This window comes from Coturnix japonica, chromosome 7 (assembly GCF_001577835.2).
Source record: "Coturnix japonica isolate 7356 chromosome 7, Coturnix japonica 2.1, whole genome shotgun sequence".
Classification (NCBI taxonomy): domain Eukaryota; kingdom Metazoa; phylum Chordata; class Aves; order Galliformes; family Phasianidae; genus Coturnix; species Coturnix japonica.
In genome coordinates, this window is record NC_029522.1 from 17,941,871 (window position 1) to 17,957,718 (window position 15,848).

A 15,848-nucleotide genomic window follows, 5' to 3' on the forward strand; every position below is an offset into this window, starting at 1 on the left:
GTTTCATGTTCTATCGCAGGTGTTTTAAAAAAGACAGACCTGGGATACTTAAAATAAAAACCATGTAGTCTTTCCAGAGTTCATTATGTAGCTAGTCCTGCAACTGGTAGTAAATACTACCTGCCTTGATTTTGTAGTGTGCTATTTGCAGGAAAATTACCACAAAAAGCATTCAGAATTTGTGATTAAATGATTGCATCCATTCCTTCCCAGCTGTTTTTGATTAATCCCATGGCCTAAATAGCAAGAGTGACTAAAAGACAGACCCACAAAGTGCCACAGAATGGTTTTAATCCATTTGCGTAACTACCTATCATTTTCATCCCTCTCCAATGCTACAAAATCCTATTGCTCCAGTTCTTGTCTGAATTATTATGGCCACGCAATTACTTTCCTCAGTCAATACCTTTGTTCATCAGAATGTTGCAGCTTCCTTTCAGAAGCCCATTTCACCAGAATGCATGACTTTGTCAGGCCTGTGGATAACAGGATTTTTTAAGAGAGCAATTATGCTACTTAAAATACATGTGGGATTTGGGTATGGCCTGTGTTGGTAAGAGGAAACCCCTCTTAAAATCATACAAGCATAAAGACTGGAAAAGACCACCAAGATCACCAACCCAGCCATCAACCCAACGTCACCAGGCCCACCACTACTAACCCACATCACTCAGTGCCTCTTGTCGAACTGGAAAGAAAAACAGCCCCAGCCACACCAAGGTGAGTGCAGTAAAACCCACCTGTGACAGTAGAAATAAGCATGCACCCAATTCTGAGAAATGATTGATTTACCACCCATACTGTCTATGTATTTTCTTAACCCTGCAAAACATCTTGTGCTTCTCTCAGCCTTGCTCACTTTTGTTCTAAGCAGAGATTTTCCTTCAGCACTGCAAGAGCCCATTCACAGTCTGGATGATGTTGCAGAAGAGCTATATCAATACCCTTAGTTTTGACTACTCAGAAAAACAGTAATATTTATGGAAACTGCTCAACGTAATACAGCCAGCATTAAGAAGGCACTTCACATCTTCCAGCTCATTTTGCAGTGTACCTTGTAACATTTACTGAAACACACTAAGAATGCTATTGCACTAGATAAGTAAAAGCACATCTAAAGCATTTCTACCAAAAAAAATTAAAAAAATAAAAAATAATCACTGTTCAGGCTCTAAGCACAGGACATGAATGTAAAGCATTGGTTATTACTTACAGAGAAAGAATCACAGAATCATAGAATTGCTCAGGTTGAAAAAGACCTTAAAGATCATTGAGTCCAACCATAGCTACATCAGGCAAGGGAATTTCTTTGGCTTTTGGAAACAGAGCTGAATGTAAAGACATGAAGCCATGTATGATTATTGCACCTTCAGAGTCAACTTCACCATGACTCAGCATTGCAAAGATCTTCTGCCTTTTAATCTTGTGTTCACAATCTTTTGCAGTTTCTAAGCTTCACAAGTAGAAATGCTGTACTCTTATTTCCAGTATTATATAAGTACCTCATGATTTTAAATGAACTTGTGTATATCAAAGTTCTATTTAGCCACCTGCAGTGTTTTTTCTAAGATCCTAAGCAGAACAACTACTGAAGACTACCTTTATTTAATGAGTCTGTTTGCAACACTCCCTGAAAATCTCACTTCCATACAGCTGGAAGCTTCCTCACACAATCCTCAACTTGAAGCTAATGATATTTTTGTCCAAATGTAAGAAAAACAATCTCTGCATCTCAAAGTATGCCTCCAAGATTACGCGGATATAAAGCTAGTGGCTCATTTCCAATGAGCCCATGCATCATTAAGATCTACAGGAAAGAAACAATACATTTGTCATAATTAAACAGAACTCTCAATGTATTTTACTAAAACAAGCACTGCCAGTGACAGGAAAAGATGCCAAAGCAGCTGGCATGGATATGATTTTATTGTGCAAGTCTACAACGTACAGGAGGAAGTACCTAAAAATACTGCCATAGTCCTTTCTGGCCAAAAGGTTACTTTCACATTTAAACTAAACACAGTACAATATTTACTGGTCTAACATCTCACTACACAATGGAGTCACAATAGGACCATTCTCAGACTATGAGAATCTAAACCACCACCTGGACTTTCTCACTGGTCAGGTATGCACACACATAGTTGACTTTATACCATTTCAGAGTCACTGGACAACAGGTATGACAAAAATAATTTTTAGATCAGTCATATTCATTTAGGATTTATCAAATTATCAAATTTGTAAACAACACCTTGCAATTTTTTTGTCACTATTTGTCTTCAGATGATTATACAACAGTTACTCGCAAATAAAACAATTTAAATGCAAGCATGTCTTCACCTTTTATGTGCACATGTACTTATATACACATTCACATATAATTGGATAAATATGCAAATACGGGTTATTAAAACAAACAGTGCTGTAAATAAATGAAGACATACATAAACGGAAGACTGTCAGTGGCAGTATTGCACACTAATTGCCACTTTTGGGGAGGGAAGGGAATCTAAAGTAGTATTTAAGAGTTATAGGTAGAATCTAAGGTTATAGAAGCTTCCCAACCAGCATCTCTCCATATAAATACTTGCAAACAAGCTGTAATTTGAATGCTTTGTCATTATTGTCATTATGCTTTAACATTTGTGCTAAAAAAAAAAAAAAAAAAAAGTGTGAGTATTTACTCAACATCTCTGATGCTTTACCTGAAATCTATTCAAAGAAGCAATTTTAACTTAGGTAAAGAAGGGAGTAGCATCTTCAATTTTTCCCCACGTAAACCACGTAAACCCTTCTTCCTAGCTGGTTCTCATGTCATGTAAGGTAAGGATAATTTAAATATATATATGTATGTATTATCAATTACTTTTTGGTTTCTTGCCATTTTGAGAGTTAGAAGAACTCTAATTAAAGCAAATTAAACAGATCCGAAGAAAGAAGTCAAAGAGCTGACCAATGCAGAGGCAGGTACCTAGCTGTTGGCAGAGCTGCAGCACTTACTTGGGTGAGAAGTTCAAAACAAGTCTTGTCACTGAATTTTCCATTAATTCACTGAAGGCAACTGGCTGCCTACAGATCAGATCAAGTACTCACAACAGATACTCAGTTCAACATCTCAAGTTGGCTCTGAGCCTTACTATAAGAGCCAAATAACTTCTTCACATCCACTTCAACAACTCCTACTGAAATTTCTGGGAGTTTTAAGTGAGCAGAGCAGAGGCAAATCAAATGAACACGTTAGACTAAAGAGAGGTTATAATACAGTGGCTTTCATATAGTAATAGTAATAGTCTTGTGCGGGTTGGAAGGGACCTTAGAGATCATCGAGTCCAACCCCCGGGATTCGAGCCTCTGTGTAGCAGAGCGGCACTTCTACCACTTGCACCACAGGGGGATTCGAACACCCGAGCCCCGGTGTTGCAACGCAGCATTCCTACCATTGCGCCACCGGGGCACACCGGGACAAATACATATGCAATTCAATAATGTAAAGTTTTAAATGAAGTGAATTCTCAAGATACTCCATGATTATCCATGTTATTAGTTAAAGAAACATCCAAGTCTATTTCTTTTTCCAAATACATTGGCTGTTCTGAAAGCAATACCTCCTATTTATTTCCATGGAATCTACAACAGATAAAATAGCACAACACTATTTGATAAAGCAAATTCTCAGCTACAAGACACTGTTTTCAACATAGTCACCAATGTTAGCTATGCATTTTCACCAGAAACGAAGAAAAGCCTGCACGCAGAGCTTGCAGAAATCTACCCCAGCAGAGGTGACAGCTGTTGCACAGCTGCTCTGATGGCACTGATGCTGGGGAAACATTGCTCATGCAGTCCATCTTGTATTAGCTCAAACAGATGGAAGTCAGAAAGCACCAAATCCAGACTATACGGTGGGCGTGATAGGAAAGCCCAGCCAAGATTGGCTGCGTGCTTCACAGTCTTAAAAATGACACAGGGCCTGGCTGTCTTCTTCCACGGTTCAACTCTCAAAGTTTGAGCCTTCAGAATCACAATGCAGTGCTCACGGTTGACGGTTTGTACCAGTCCTAGGAAATCCAGAGGGATCACTCCTTTCCCATCCTAATAAACAGTACACATTACTTTACCCACTGAGGGCTGTGTCTTGAACTTGTTCTTCAGTGGGGAATTCACATGTCACCCCGCCATGGACTGCCATATTAATTCCAGCTCACAGTAGTGACTTTACATCTTGTCACCGGTAATGATTCAATCCACGGAACTGTGCCATTAAACCTCACATTGGGTCAATAAGTCCTGACAGTGTTCCTTCCTGTGCAAGCATTTGTGGGAACTGCCTGGCACAAACTTTGGAACATTCCAATGTTGGCATCACCGTTTCCAATACACTGGAGCCAATATTCAGCTCTGTACACAGTTCCCTGGTTGTAATCCACCAATTCACATGGATGAGCTGACTGAGATGCTCTTCATTTCATGGTGTGACAGCTGTGCATGGCCATCCAGAATGCGGCTCATCTTTCACACTGCATTCACCACTGCTGAAGTGCACCACCCACCACCTCACCATGCTCACATCTACTGCATAATCTCCATAAATGTTCAGTAAGAGTCAATGTACATCAATGGGAGCCAGTTTTTTTCCTGCATGGAGGAAATCAATTCCATACCTTTGCTTCATACGCACTACCTCTAAGCTGGCCTTGCACACATCAAGTGCCATATCTGCACCAATGGCTCCTGACTGCAGGGGTCCTCCAAGAAAGCAAATCCTCCAGTAAAGGAAGATGAAGGCATTCAGCCAAACCCCCAATTAACACATGACCGAAAACACAAGCCAGCTTATCGACTGATTCTGACATGAGTCCACCACCTAAAGACACCTAGTAGTCACTGCAAGAATAGTAAATAACCCCACTGTGCCTCTTGTTGTGGCAAAATAGTCTAAGATTTTATCTCATGTCTGTGTGTCAAGTCTTTTCATTCAGATTCTTTTGGAGGTGATCAGGCACAATACACAGTCCATTTTTTTATTTTTCAAACCTAGAGTCAATAAAAAAGCATCTTATAAAAGAAACAAAAGCAAAAACAAAGGAGTCAGTAGTCTAACACCCTATCTCCTTGTATGCTTTCCAAATGAAGTTTTGAAGAGCAAAAAGCACAGCTTACCACATGCTTGCAAACCAATAACCTTATCAACCTCACTGATTCATTAAGACTACCTGCCCACAAGAGAATCATCCAGAAACAATATAATATTTTCATCACATGATGTTTTAACATGATGGAGTCAAAAATAATAATAATAATAATAATAATAATAATAATAATAATAATAATAATAATAATAATAATAATAATAAATAAAAATAAATTTAAAAATAGAGGCAACATATTTCATTGGAAACATATTTAAAGTTTCTAATCCAGTATAACAACAACTACATACTCACATTACTAATGTTGTTCTTAATTAACATATGCCAAAGAGCCACACATAACATAATTGGAAAGTAGCAAACAAAGGCAATTTTATAACAATGAACATATATACACACACACACACAGTGCAATAAACATTTACATATTAAATAATCTTTCAGTATATTGCAGCTAGAATTTTGCAACAAAACTTTGTTCAGGTATTCTTATTATACAAGGTTTAATTACTCTGTACAGTTACCAAGAGAATTTACATCTTATTACAAGCAAAAATCTAAACCGTTCTTTATGAAAGCATGGAAAAACTTATTAGTTTCCTTAAAGCAATAAATATGAAAACATCCAGGCTTAGAGACAAGTTTTTCACAGCTGAAGCTACTAAAAATACATACATTAATCCTTCTGTGCCTCTGTCACAGAGGCAACAAACAAATGCAGTTTACCTAAAACCTGCCTTAGCACCACTCAGCATCTACCAAAAAAATATAGCAATGTTCCCCTTAACATCCTCCCACTGAATACATCTGTTAATAGCCAACGCACTGCAAGACACAATAAAAAAGATGTATTTTTTGTTTTCTACAAATTCCTTGAGGTTATTAGTTGTGTATTTAGGCTACCTTGCAAGTGAAAAATGAAAGAAACTTTTTGGTACTTTTGCCAGGTAAATTATTTTAAGATTGTGTCTTCAAATTTTTAAGCACAGCAAGCAAGAAAGAGACATAAAAAATATTAAAAGAATGAGAATCACTCCTGTTCTGCAATACACCAGGCACACAGTAATTACTGCATTAATGTAAAGGTTGCAAAGAGAAGACAAATATTATTCTGTTTACAAGTGAAGTTACTATGATGGGACAAGGAGAAATGCCTTTGCTACAGATGCTTTGTCATCAAGTGCCCACAAAAATGCTTGCACTTTCCTTCATGATCATGCATTAAGGCTGCAAATGTTCACTCTTGCTCCACTCGGGCTCTAAACCAAAGTTACTGTAACTTGTGCTCTGACTACAGTCAAGATGATTTGCAGGCTCTATCAGATAATTAGGCTAACATACAGAAGAAATCTTTGGTACAACTAATTGCAACTCAAAAGACTGCTGTGGTGTCAGATAAGAAACTGACAGCCAAAAGGAAACACAAGGGGAAATTCACTCTTCTCAAACAGAGCAAACAGCTACAGCTCCCCAGTAATTCTCTCTTATGTGAAAGACTCCTTCTTATAAGAAAAAATAACGGTAACAAGGACATTCATCTCAGAGGAGAGTGTTTTCATGACCCACATCTATCCTGACACCTGTACTTCAGCACCTAGCTAATGAGGACTAAACTGAGAGCAAATACAGGTGTTGCTAGATAGATCTAACATAGAAGTGTGTATTTAAAGAAACCACGATCACATTTTCAATTATTCATCTAGTTTCCAATCAAACACCTTTTATAGGTCACTTTCTTCTGCAATTACAAGTTATTCTTATACCTATTTTAGATCAATAATCACAGGATGGATAAAATTTCGTTAGCCTCCATAAACTGTGGCAGGTACCACAGGGCACTATAAGAGGTTTCCACTTCTGCTCACTTCAACAGCAATGCGGGCACTAGCAGTAGCCAAAACACATTCTCAACTCTCTTCACTCCTCACTTTTGCTTTATACTACATTCACCTCACAAAAAACACCAGCACTGGCCTTTTTGATACAGCAAAGCAATGGAAAATTTGATAGGGAAAAAAAATTCACACAATAAAACAAGCAGTTCTTCCTGCTTTACAATATAGCAGCCACTTTCAGTCTTCATGCAACTGTTTAAACCCTATGAACTTAGCCACTGCTTTTTAAAGACTTCTCAAATTGCCAAAACACTCAACTTATGAAGAAAATAATTTCCTCTCTTTTGTTTCCTATAATTATGAATATACACAACAATCACTGCTGTAATTGTTGACTGAAACGTCATTTCCTTTTTCATTTAGGTCACCATTCTATGTTCCTGCTCTCTCTTACCCTTAATACTGAGAGGGGGAAAAAAAACGTCTTAATTGTCTCCATTTCTTCCAAAGCTCCACTTCCTCTCAATTTTACCTTTCCACTATTTACAGGCATCACATAACTATGTCTTTCCCTTCCACAATTCTCATTTTCTCTATGTTAACAGTTTTACTACCCAAAAAGTGTTAGTCCTGTTATCTACAGCAACTACTGTGACTATTAAGGATATGAAAGTAAAGCCAAATCACTCCGCTCTATCAAAAGTTCACGGGGACAATAAAAACTTCCAACAATTTTGAATGCGTATAAGCAGTTATGGCTTTATTAAAAAAGAGCAGTGTTAGGTAATATTTCAGTAAAAATATGAACAATATCAAGGTGTGAAGCTAATTCACAGACTCATAGAATGCCTTGGGTTGGAAGAGACCTCAAGGATCATCAGGTTCCAACCCCTCTGCCATAGGCAATGTTGGCAGATTCATGTCGATTATATATTTTGCTGCTCCAGACATCACTTAGGTCAAGTCTTTATTTTCAGCTAATATTGCATTTTTGAATTATAGTAAAACACTCTGTGAGTTTGCAGTGCTTACAAGGGAACATCACATTGTACTGAAACGTTATGCATACACAACGACCATCCACGTAGCTAATGTACGGCTCAGCACACCTGGAAGGACAACAATACTGCAGCATCTTCCCACTGCAACAAGCAGGACTTCAGAATGTTAGAAATTAAAACAATTAAAGAATTTAAGTAAATATAACTGTAACTATATTTGGATTGAGTGTGCTTTGTAAGGACTCATGATTATGAAAGGATCATGCAATGCATGTACCTTTGACCAGAACTGAAGCTCTCAGCAATCTCTCAGGGTCAGGCTTTAAATGGCATCAGATTTAAGGCTCTTCAGTTCAATGGAGATGTTTGTACCCTGGCACAAACAGTTCCAACTTAAGTCCTAACCAAGTGAAAGTAAGTACAATGACATCGTGGCAATTTAACTGCCCTGTACTTCAGTATTCACACACAGCAGGACACACATCTACCCCATAACATGTGGGAATTTTCCCAAATAAAAAGTAACATATAAGCACTAGTTGAAAATTTTGTGTTTTCATTATCCCAGTGCCAGCTGGAGGGAATTCATCTACCTGGATATTATCATTCCTTATTTACATAACTTAGCTGAGAAATTAGAGGATCAGCTGCTCTGTGTATCTGGGTGTAGGTCATTAAATCAGAGTGCAGAGAACTTAAATCATGGAACCATAGAATTAGCCAGGTTGGAAAAGACCTCAAAGATCAAGTCCAACCACAGCCTAACCATAGTACTCTAACAACCCGCTGCTAAATCATATTTCTGAGCAAAATGATACAGTGATTGATGCAGCAGTGAAAGATATCTTAAATGGAAAGCCCACAAGCAGTCAGGGAGAGCTGACTGAGCCCAAATGGGATAAAGGGATGCTTATCTGTGCTGGAATTGGGCTCATAGGAGCTTACTCAAGGTTCAAAAAGCCTCCTCATGGTGGTAAGTTACCTACATGCTGTATTCCTTCCACTAGAGGAAGCCTATGTGGTTATTCAGCAAAACCATTTATAAATACTTCTTGTATCTCAACAACAAGCTCCCTAACTCCAGAAAGGAAGCAGCAGCAGAGCCACCTCCATCCACGCGCTTCATCAAGCAAGGCCATTTTGAGGACAAAAATCTAATTATAATTTTGTCACAGTTCTACCTTCAAAACCAAACATGAAAGTAGTAATGTAACATGCCTCACTTCCCCTGTCTGTTTTTCCTATTTTAATTTTCTCATTTTAATGAGCAAAGGCACTCCAGAAGCAGATCCATTATACATAAAAATTGACTTCAGTCTTCAAATATGACCTTTTAATTAAAATATAACAGATCATTAAAAAAATTACTTCAAAAGTGGAGAACTCTGAAAATACAATGTTCTCTCAAAATTTTATGAGGAGAGAAGTGATGGCCAAAGTTACAGGATCTGTTTTCTCTTGAGAATAAAACTGTCTGTTTGCAAGTTGAGTGGAGAGGACAGCATATCACCACAAGATCTATTTTATGTTGAACACAGGATCTCCGATCAGCCTCCAAAGCTGGTTCAGCAGAGGGGAATACAAAGCTTCGGCAAAAATCTCAGCACAAAGCAACAGTTTTCTAAGGAGAAGCAACTGCTTCTGAAGTGCATTCCCTGAAGTGCCTTGTGTTTTGATTTCAAGTAGAGATTAATACAGTCTTTCTCAAAAGACAAATAAGTTTGTGGTGCTGGGAAGAGGTGTTAGTAAGCAAACAGGAATGGAAAGTTCTGGAGAACAATCATGTAGGATTGACTGTGAGAAAGGCTCTGCAAAGGGGCTGCAGATGGAAGGGATGGTAAGCTGGGAGGCACACCCCTCACCCACAGTGGGCCCACACAAGTAACTATTCCTCCTCCTTGCCCACTTCTGCACCCTCCTGGCAGAATGCAGGATTCAGCAGGAATGGAGCGGGGCGGTGACTGCAGAACATCAGACGAGCAGCACTCCTCTCCTGACATTGAACTCCTGCTCCACTGGGTAGCAAAGAGAAAGCGTGCTTCTTTAGCAGAGTGCATACAGCCTCCTCAGCAGTCTTGCAAAAAATCCCGCAGCTCAATGTCTTTTGATGATCTCCCAGAAACAGAACAACTTTATTGTCTCCACTCAGAGCACTTCAGATCTTAAAGGCATGCATGTACTAAGCTGCCTACCACACCAAGAATAACTCTTCATCTTTCCCAGAAGCTCCTACTGGAGCAAAGCCTCTTTTCTTCTGCTCTTGATGTCAGCAATAGGAGACAATTCCTGACTACAGATTCTGTGCTACAGATGAGCAAGCAGAGCTGCTTGCTCCACATCACACCTGTGTACGCACCACTGCAGGCAACAAAATAAACTCTCAAATCTTTTTCCTAGTAAGAAACATCTCGTCGTAGATATTCCTTTAACTCTGCTTTAGGAGAGATATTCGTACTCTTCTGCTACACGTTCATTGTGACACATCTTCCCTGGGCAGGTATTTTAATTAACCTTCTTTTCTCTCCATTATCTAAACTACACACCTCTCCTGGACAGTGTTGGCAGGATAAGATAGCAATGGGAGGATGGTCATGTGTTACTTTCCAAATGTGCTAAACTGGTGGCTTTTCTCAAAGTCTTCTGGGAGCACCCCTTGATCCTGGTTCCCTTGCATGGCATATTTAGAAGTGAACCATTTTTCCCTGGCTGCCCATGCTCCTCCTTACCACTAGGCAGAAGATAACTCACACAGCCATATTTCTCTTCATCACTTCCTGTGTTTCTCAGAAGAACTCTGCTACCAGATGCCAACATAAGTTTAAGCCAGCCTTAAAAGAACAGAAATCTGAACTTCAAATAATTAAAGAAACAAGAATCTGATACTAAAAAACGTCTGAGGTAACATTACTCTAAAAACCTGTCTCAGTCAGTATCCCATACCAATCCTTGAGATTATATATGTTTCCAATGAAATGACAATTTTGGAAAGGCTATGTATTAGGAGTTTCCACAATGTCCTTTTTTCTGACTACAAAGAAAAAAAGGAGATCTGCAAGGCTTTTTTGCTTTTTCTTTTCTCCTCCTTTCTCTCCCCTGCAGCATTTGCAAGTCTCCATGCACTTTACTGGAAATAATTCTCTTTTTGTGAGCTACTGTAAGTCGGTCCCCTGTTCCAGGGTTAACAGCCACTTCTCAGCAGAAAATAAAGGAAAAATAGAGAGACCAGAAGATTCAGGCTTATCTCACTTCAGAAAGCTGTATGTTACAGAATGCATTTTCACAAGAATATTTACAGGGCTTGGGTTATATTTTTACAGCTTCTTGAAGACCACAGTAGACCAGATTCAGATTTTAATTCCAACTCAAGTAGCAGTACCAAAATCGAAGGAGATCATTGCGGCATAGAGGGAACTCAAACTGAGCCCATTTTCAATTTCAGCACAGCACTGCATCACCAGGCTCAAGTAAGGAGGTCACCCAGATATAAGACAATGACAAACTCCTCCTGCCGCAGCTCACCTCATAAACAGATCAGGGCTTTGCTGATGGTGGGACGCTAATTGCTTCAGGCACAGAAGAGGGGGACTGAGCCTGAAGGTAGGACTCAAAAATACATCATTTTTTGAAGCTGTGCCCTTCATCATCCCTCAAAGCTGCTTCTGCTCTGGTTGATTAAACTCTGAAAGCTTCCAGGAATGAAGACTCTTAATTCTGTAAGCTCTTTTTGCACAGTACTTGAGCAAAGAATGCTTCTGTAGCAGACAATCCTACATCAACTTTTCCTACCATCTTAAATTGCTCTCACCTTAAATCTTGTGGATCTCTCAAGATAAATGAACTGCCCCTCTGGAATTAAGACAATAGAAAATGGCTTTACAATTTCTTCAATCCCTCTGAGAATTGATGCACCCTTATTTGAACAAGTAACTGTTATAGCGTGGTGAACATGGATTACTAGGTACCCACCATAATAACAAACCAAGCATTACCTAGTATTAACATTCTCTCTTGAAAATATAGGGCTTTTTCTGTGTAAATTTCAGTGAAGCTTCTGTGCTCCATCTGAATCTTTCTGCATTCCGACTCTTGATTGAGGTCTGAAAGCAGCTGCAAAGCCTCTCAGTAAATGCCTATTGAGTAATGCTTTGCACACATGTTTCACAAGGCTGAACAATTACTTGCAACATTTATGTTCACCACTTTTCATTAATTTTACATATAACTTTATCTGGCATACAGTATTTTAGAAAAAGCCCTTAGTAATCACCTCTAACTGTTCCTGGGGCTATTATTTGGACTAAATACAGCCTCTCTTTTGAAAACAAGCCATCCCTGCAGGCATCATGCAGAAAGACATCTCACCTGCACTCCTTACACATTTTCTTACTCTAATCATCCTTGCTTTTTCCCTATCGTTCAATTGACTTCCTCCATTTTCCTGTATCTTAATACGCTTCTGCAGTAAACTGCTCCTGTCCTCATCCATCAAATATTTGCAGACAAACCTGCCTTGTCATTTTTCCTATGAACACGCCACAATTGCCTGAATTCTTAAATATACATTTGTTTCCCATTCAAGATTTACCTTTCCTACCTAATGACCACACAGAGTTTATGAATCATTACAAACACCTTCATACCTGCATGAACTACCAACCCTCTGCTAAGGACCCTGTAAGCCAGAACTAAGATGTCAGCAGTAAAGAATTTATTTTTGCCTTTTATGTTCTTCAATTTACAGCAGAAGCAAATGCACACAACCAACCTCAGCCAATTCCAATACAGCTCTATCGACCAGAAATACACACACACACACTATAGGCTATATATACACATACATACCCACATATATATATACGCACGTACTGAGCACAGGAAACTTACAATTTTGCCACAGACATAATTTAGCCAAGTAACAGAGAAATCTCCTGAATTCTTCCCATCAGCTACATTATTTGCTATAATTTCTGCAGTGAATATTCTCCCCCTCCCTTCCCTAATGCTTTGATAACGTATTAGCTACTGAAAAATGCTTTATGTGCCATTCTCAGTCTTTAAATTAACACAGAACACATGTGTTTTTTCCAGCTCCTGATGAAGACTTTGACTTTCTTTACTCTGTGCCTCAGTGTTTGCTCTGGGCTCGTTACAGAAAACACCTGTTCAATCCTGAATCAGAGTCACTGAATTTAGAAAAGATCTTCAAAATCACCAAGTCGATCAAATGCAACCATCAAAATATAAAATAAACAAAAATTTGGCTGAACAATAAGCCAAAATTATCAGTTTTATGAACAACTGCAGCTTCCCAACAAGAAGCACTAGAAGTCAAGATTTATTTTTAAAATATATTAAGACAAAACACAGTCAAAAGGAAGAGCAGCAACAAAACAGCACTAATCATGAAGTTAATACATCTGTGCTAATAAAGCCTGTGTTACTTAGCACAAAATGGCACAGTAAATGTTCTATATATCTTAAAAAGGGGAAAATCCAAAAACTTCCTTATCTAGTTATTGATAATCATTATTTCTTATTACTGATCTGCGTTCCTCAACTTAATTCAAACAATATTGAGTGTTATTGATAACAACACTTACACCACTAACACATTCTTCAAGATAGTCCTATAAGGTACACATCAAAACCACCACCAGGATGCATACAAAAGAAGCCTGTCAATCTGCACTCAACAAGCCTGTGTTTACCAACTGTTACACAAAATCTCCAGCACTTCTGCAAAAGGTTCACTGATCCCAGAATAGTACTCAGAGGCAAGGTAATATTCATCAATGTAATGGACAGGTACTCACATCACTGGAGACAGAGCGCTCACTAAGTCTTCCTTACTGGTGGTAGCTGGCCAGCAGAGTGTGCACACCACTCCCTTTTACACATATGTAACTCACATTAACAAGGTGCAGCTGTGGAGCAGCTCCCTGCAAACAAGTTACAGCTGTGTGCAGGAGCACAGGGCACCCAGTGCTAACAACTACTAAAGCACTTTGCTTTTTTTCTTAATGACCAGAAATCCAATGAGCATGATTTTACAAAATGAAAACTAATCTGGTGTAAGTGATCCTTCAGGACACAGCTCAGAATTCACACTCCTTGTAAGAAACCAGGGACTTTTTGTTGTTTTTTTTCTTTTCCAAATATCATTTCACTACTGTTGCATTTACTGACAATTTTGCACAACATTTTGTGAATAAATATTGTATTTCTATGGATTGTTTTCTTCTATCTGCTAAGGAAGGAAAAAATACTGTGTTCAACTAACCAGTATGCTGCATTAATTTTGCAAAAGGGTTCCAGCTCATGAGGTTCAAATTAGTACACAGCCCCACAGTGCACACTGCACAAAACTATAATAAAATACATCACTGAACTAACCTGCCTGCAATGCCACGTTCTCCTCCTGCTGCCATTTCAACAACAAAGCCTGGTACCCTGGAAGTTGAGTGTAATGCCATTAAAGTTGATATAGCATTCAGCATATTCAGAGCTTGCTGAGATAAAAACAAGCGTGAGCTTTTGCTGGCAGCAGTGGAACAGTAAATGCCTTCCCGCTGGCTGATGAAACCATCAACAAGAGTGAGATCTGGTACAATAAATGAGGTCACTGTTTGCAACTCCCTCCCAGTTTGCTGGCTGAAGAAAACGCCATTCGTCAGTAAAATGAAAGCAAAACACACCACACCTCAAAGCTGTTCTTAAGTCTCTCCCCGCATCTTCCAAAGACAAACAAACTAAAAAGATTTTAATTCAGATGCACTTCCTGTATGCCTCTTACCTGTTACAAAGATTATATTCATTCAACCACTGTATACAATGTAAATATAACAGCAATGGCAAAGTAAGCGGGATAACTCAGAAACAAAAAGAGCCTTGAAATAAATGCAAAAGCAATGGCTGTACCACTGCTTCTTACCTAGCTTCTCCAGAGATGTGCTGCAAATTCTCAGAGGTCCAGTATGTTTGAGTGCCATTTATTCTCATGCAGAACGTTCATCATGTTAATTAGCCTTAACAAATAAATCTGCCCCAGCACCATGGGCAATCCTTACATGCTCAATCTGGCTGTGCTGAGGAACTCCTCCAGGAAATGGATTTAAGACTTAAATGAGATACCTGCAGTGCAGGCAGCTTTGCAGCAGGGACTGACGGTGCCTGGCAGCAGTGTGTGCCAATCCAGGGTTTCCTGAGTCCCTGGACACACCAGATATTGGCATCAGTGCCTTCCATCAACCTGCAGCTTAAGCTCTCTTGTGTTACCACCCAAAGAATAGCTGCACTAGATAACTCATGCAAAGTCCTCTGACAATAACAATATCTTTTATTTCATTCATTATTCAGTTGGGCTTTGTCAATAAGGAACCATGGTTGCACTTTATACACTCCCCACCACTGCTGTATGCAACACTGGCCTTGAATAGCCTCATCAATTCTAGTCCCACTCTGACAAACAAAGCCTCAGCATCAGGAATTAAATGCATAAAAGATGAACACAGGAACGACCACACATATCATTTGTTCCCTTTAGAAACTGCTTCTGCACAAACAGATGAAAGAAGTACTGCAGAGGTACAACTCACAAACCTTTAGGGGAAAAGCACCTGCAGATAACAGCAGAGTTCACAAAGATTCCTCAGGGCAGTCCTTGCTGTTTTCAAGGAATGTAAATATCTCTCAGAAAACCATGAGTGCCCCACAAGGGCTGATCAAAAACCTACCATGTGCACAAAGCTATGTCTGCACATTCCTGTAGGAGAAAACTTTCAGGACAGAAATGACAAAAATATATCAAATATGCTTCTGAGCATCTTCAGTATAACTTAAATGCCCTCTACCACTAGGAA

General features: G+C 39.0%; 1 protein-coding gene across 3 annotated transcripts in view; it reads right to left on the reverse strand.

Annotated features, from left to right (window-relative positions):
- DPP10 (dipeptidyl peptidase like 10) overlaps positions 1–15,848 on the reverse strand; it is a 285,484-nt gene that overhangs the window by 114,474 nt on the left and 155,162 nt on the right. The window contains exon 1 of one of the 3 annotated variants that reach the window (XM_015868602.2): positions 13,803–13,824. The exons of the other annotated variants lie outside the window; for them this stretch is intronic. The gene's annotated coding sequence lies outside the window, so the exon portion shown is untranslated. Of the gene's footprint in view, positions 1–13,802; positions 13,825–15,848 lie in introns of those variants that run through there. 3 annotated transcript variants of the gene reach the window in all.